Raw genomic sequence first — 6000 nt, 5'->3', positions numbered from 1 at the left:
CAGATCACGTTGCGACGTTGTAACATGCCCCCAAGAATGTGTACAAATTATTGCCGATCCCAATTTTACAACATTCACGAGTATAGAGCCGAGCATGGTTCTTTTACATAGACAGAAAAGACAGGGCCGTATCCAGGATTTTTGTTCAGGGGGGGGGTTTACTAATTTTTGACTTTTTTGGGGGGGGTTTTACTAATTTTTTACTCAGTTTTCGACTAATTTTACTGATTTTTACCTAGGTTTTACTAATTTTCGGCTTATTTTCGAGTCGGTCAAAAATTTCGGGGGGGGGGGGTTCAAAACCGGGTAACCCCCCCCCCTGGATACGGCCTTGAGAAAAGAAACGTAGTTTTAAACAAGAATATAGCGGGAGAACAAGAAATTTCCAAAAAACTCATGTTCTCGTTCTTTTACAATGTGTGCAAGGTACAATGGCCAAGGGAGGGGAGGTTCAAGTTTATTATGGGGACATGGGTTTTCTGCTGTTAAAAGTTAAAACCGGGGATTTATTAAATGATTCGGAAAAAGGGGTGCACCTTAGCTTACAGACGGATTTCACGAACTGAAATGCATCCCTCTACCCCGATTTGGTGAAATGTCAAGCCCCAAATCAACTATTAATGTTAAAATCAGAGACGGGGAGTGGTTTAATATCCAAAGGGGTGTTCCCTGGTCCTAAGGCTTACTGTGTGGAAACACACGACAAGGATGTAAAGCAAGCGTGCAAAGGGGTGCCTACACACTTTGTAAAAAATAATTTCAACCTGACTGTCTACATAAACTGTGTAGATAGTTGTCTAGTGCCAAGAGCAAAAGTGCTAGCAAGTCGCTCTCTACAACTTAGAAACTATACTCTTAGAGTTGAAAAAAATGCCATGTCATGTATATCTGACAAGGTCTTTGTGCTCAAGAATAGTCTAAAAATACTCTCTCAAGGCCACTATCGAATTTCAGACCGAGTTGAATGTGTAGACTATCGAAACCAACTCGGTCTGGATAAATTAACTTAAATTAAAATAGTACTATCATTTAACTGCAACAGCAGCCTTGGCTATTGTATAGAAAGTTCCGACCCCCCCCCCCCCCCCCCCCCCGCGCGAGCCCCGGGGGGGGGTGGGGGGTCCCAACTATGGCCGGCCTTCGGCCCGCGGCCCCAGTGGATGGGGGATTCTCATCTTTTAAATTCTTAGTCTAGAAATTTGTTCAACTGTGTTGCTATTGTTCGTGTTGTATTTTAAGTTTTTTTTGTCAATAAATGAAAAATATTGTTCTTGTTGTTGATGTACAAATAGTGTTTGCTATTTCAAGTTGTTTTTATGACAATAAATGAAAAATATTGTTCTTTTTGTTGATTTACAAATAGTGTGTGCTATTTTAAGTTGTTTTTATGACAATAAATGAAAAATGCTGTTGTTGTTGAACAAACAGTGTGTACTATTGTGGTTCTTGCTGTACAAAAAAATGTTGTTGTTCTTGTTGTTGTTGTTGCTATTGTTGTACAAAAAGTATTGTTCTTAATAAATAAAAATGTTGTTGGTGTTGAATAAATAGTGTGTACTATTGTTGTTCTTCCTGTACAAAAAAGTGTTTTTGTCAATAAATGAAAAATATTGTTCTTGTTGTTGATGTACCAATAGTGTGTGCAATTTTAAGTTGTTTTTATGACAATAAATGAAAAATGCTGTTGTTGATGTTGTTGTACAAATAGTGTGTGCTATTTTAAATTTTGAAAATAAATGAAAAACACTGTTGTTGCTATAGTTGTTGAACAAATAGTGTGCTATTCGTGCTGTATTTCAAGTTGTTGATGTTAATAAATGAAATAAATATGATTTTGTTGTTCTTGAATAGATAGATCTATGGGCAACTTATTATTTATTCATTGGACAAGTATGGTTTACAGTTAGTTGTAGTCTGACTGTTGTCAACAGCAGCAGCAGCAGTATGTATCAATTTAAAACACCATTCAGATCGTTTTTGTGTGGTCCATCAATGTCTGGGAAAACGACACTTTTAGCTAAAATTATTTTAAAATTGTAATAAATTGCTTTTGGAAAAACCAAAGAAAATTTATTATTGCTATAGTATTTGGCAAGAGTCCTAAGATCAAATAAAAGCTATTGCCATTGCCACATCCATGCCAATACAATTCATACGAGGACTTGATGTTTTCAATAGTATTGAATCAAACTCATGGCTGATTATTGATGATCTGGCTTAATCAATTGAACAGTTCTCGAAGGAAATGCTACAACTGTTTACCGTTCGCTCTCATCGTGAACACATTTCCATGACCCTAGTTCTACACAATCTGTTTCATCAGAGCAAATGTATGAGAACCCTTGCTTTGAATTGTACCATCTATGTTATCTACCGAGTTGTTCGTGATTCGAGCTTGCTAATAACTCTCAATAAGCAAATATATCCAGGCGCTCCCAAATTTCTGCTGTCAGGGTATAGTCAGGCGACAAATAATGCCTATGGGTACGTTTTACTAGAATATCGATCAGATTGCAACCGAAGATTTACTTGTAATCAAAAATATTTTTGACAACGAAATTGATGTATATCTTCCAATGAACAGCATAAAAGGCAATTCGTTGCCATCATGACACTGAAGAAACTACACGTACAACGGCATTTATTTTCCGTTTTAGGCACTTCAAAACCCCCACTCAGGAAGGCCATATTCAAACATGGCGTTGACGATGATTTCATTAAACTAATATCTGAACTTTGTTTAAATTTAACTGAGGGCAATGTACACTTGCCAGAAGGTGTTAGACAACAGACAAAGCAACATCGTTCCACTGTACGTGCCGTGGCTTACAAAAACAAAGGAAAAAGTTTTAAAAGAAAACGCCTCCTTCAAGCGGGCGGTATCTTTTTTACACTTTTCTACCAATAAATGCAGGACTTGTAAACAATTTTCTCTAGATGGCTAAACCCTATAAATTGACTCCAATAGAACTTGTCCTCTCACCCGTGGAATATTTTGAAGACAATCTAAGCAAATTTATTAATGACGACAATATTGCCGATGATAAAAAGCTAGTTTTACTTCAAGATGCATTGCATCCTGTGGACAAACATAGACCTTATCGTGAGAGACCCGTCGTCGTCACAGATCCTCCTAAACAGGAAACATCTCCTCAAGATTCTGCACAATCAAAGGAGAATGTATTGAATTCCATAGTGACATCAATTGGAAACCTATTGCCACTGGCCTATCGAGAATAGAGTAAAAGAGTATTAACATATCTCATGCTGGAAAGTGGTGGTGATGATAAGTTCAAGTCGATAGCACAGAGAAACGAATGATAATTCAGGGAAAAAGTTATAATCTAGTTGTTTTAATTTGCGATATGGTGACGAATCGTAAAGGACCTTTATCATTTGACAATAATCTATACACCTTTCGAAATGCATCAAACTTCCCCAAAAGTATTATTGGCGATAAGCAAATTCTAAAGAAATTAAGAGAATATAGTCCTCTAACAACGCCAACATTTAAAAAAGAAGAAGAAGAAGATTTTAATTCAATCTTGGAAAATACTAGCACTCCTAACAGCAGCAGCAATGATTTGATAACACCAACGATGGTGGCTGCTAGACAAAAGTGAAGACGTATTTATTCACCCTCCAGTGTGCAAAAGGGGAGTTGACATTACACTAGGTGTTTACCTTCAAAATGAATGATGTTTTGAACCATGTCTATGAAAATATCGGTGAATTGGGAAGTCTAAATTCCCCCACAGCACTTTCTAAAGTTTGCTCTGACATAGGTGGCAGCACATTAAAAAATGCAAAAGAGTATCTAGAAAATGAACCGAGTTACACTCTGCATCGGAATCGCAGGCTTCGTGGCAAACAATATCGACAAACTAAAGCCCTCTTCCCTCTGCATATAATGCAAACTGATCTTCTAACTATAGACGCGATTCAACAACGTCAAAATATACCCTACAAATATATTCTAGTGGCAATCAGTGTCTTTAGTCGCTATGCATATGCCATTCCATTGCAATCAAAGAGAGGTGTTTAAGTAGCTCATGCTTTAGAAAGTATTCTTGAACAGGATTGCTTTAGAAAAATTCAATCGTATCGCGGTAGCAAATTTGTTAATCCTCATGTGCAAAAGGTTCTATTGAAATATAATACAACGCTCTATCATAGTCAAAGCCCGATAAAGGCTGCATTGGCTGAACGATTGATAAAAACTATTCGTCTCTTAATTTCAAGATATTGCACGCTGAAAAATACTCCTGCTTTTATTCATGATTTAGATAAAATCATGCAAATATAAAACCAACGACCACATCGATCCATATCCAATGTTAGCCCACAGGAAGTTCATTGCAGTGAAAACACATTTGATGCTTTTCTAAAGCAATATTCCATTGAAAAAAAAGTTGTGAAGAAGAAATTCAATGTTGGCGATACTGTTTGAATTTATAGAACCACTAATATTTTTGAAAAGGGGAATTATTAATGGAGCACTGAGCTTTTTAAAGTGTCCAAAATCCTAGACACTGAGCTCACTACCTATCAATTGCGAGACACCAAAGATAATGAGATTCTCTGCGGTTTTTATGAATACGAACTACAAAAAGTTAGAAACACTAGTGAAATTTATCAAATTGCAAAATACATTAAAGAGTCGTACTCGCATGGGCAAGAGACAGTTGCTTGTTCGCTGGCTAGGATGCAACTCTGATTTTGATTCTTGGGTTGCAGTTGAAGACATTAACAACGCCCAGTGATTTCTATGTGACATTCATGTCCAATGTTTCCGATCCTCTCTACAATGATTTGATTAGAATAAGTGATTTTTGGACGAAACTTTCCCCCACAATCAAATTCGACGGCGCGTATGAAGTGGCTCTTGTCGACTGTATTCTCAAAAATACGTATGACATCCTGAGAAAAGATTGAAAATATGATATAAGAATTAGACACAATGAATGGCTACCAAATTCAGGGAGTCAAAAAAAGTTTCAAATGATATACATAGACGACTATACACATGTTGAAATACCCAAAAAGAACCTCGCCTCCCAGAAGGAGCCATTTTGTTTTGCGGACAAAAACGTAATCGGCTATAGGAAAGGAGCTTTCAATTGCTACAACTCACACAGGAAGGTCAAGACCTATCTTAATTCACTGACTGCCGATGAAAAGTTTATTCTCAATGATAATCTAAAAGATGTTCTTGGCTTTAAGCTCAATATAATCAATGGTAAAAGTGCTGGAAACACCAATTTTATTTTTGCTGACTACCCACCAGCCTTCTCCACGGACACTTGTATATTTCTCTATGCTTTATTTGTTGAAACTTCCCGGGTTGGCAATAGCAATGCCCCTCTCCTACGAGTTCTTGAACGAAAAACCAATCATGAACATATTCAACATTACAATATAAAGCATCTTCAGTATATCCCCGTAAACACTTCCTATTTGGAACTCTCTCAGTTAAAACTAAGAACTGAATTAGGTGATCCCCTAGCAATATCAAAAGATTTGGCTGTGATTACATGTCATTTTCGACTCATTCAACAACTCATTCAAGGTCGATTTAATAATCTTGGCCCAAGACAACTGGGAAATGGAATGGACTATTACAAAGGTCGCTCATCAATGTCTGGCTATGGTCTTGGCAGTTGGTTTGCCAAGCTGTTTCCCTATGCACTACCTCTGGCTAGAAAATATATTGTACCGGCTGTGACAGATTTTGCATCCTCTACAGTATATGATTTGAGCTCTGGCAAGGATTTTAAAAAAAGTGCCTCGGAAAATCTTAGCTCCAGTGCGCGAACCCTTGGCGAAAAATTGAAATCCCAACAGAATGGAAAAGGTTTAAAACGGTCGAGAAACACTGCACCACTCATCAGTCTCTACTCAGGTCAGAAACGAAAGACATCACCCTTGTCAAAGAAAAGAAGGAAAAAGACGACACGCACAGTAAACAGAAGAAGAAGCCCCAGGAAGAGTATTGTTAGA

The sequence above is a fragment of the Artemia sp. Qi Xiang Cuo genome, chromosome 2 (genome assembly GCF_049724085.1).
Source record: "Artemia sp. Qi Xiang Cuo chromosome 2, ASM4972408v1, whole genome shotgun sequence".
Lineage (NCBI taxonomy): Eukaryota > Metazoa > Arthropoda > Branchiopoda > Anostraca > Artemiidae > Artemia > Artemia sp. Qi Xiang Cuo.
The sequence above is the reverse complement of the archived record's forward strand: the minus strand, read 5'-3'. Positions refer to the sequence as shown.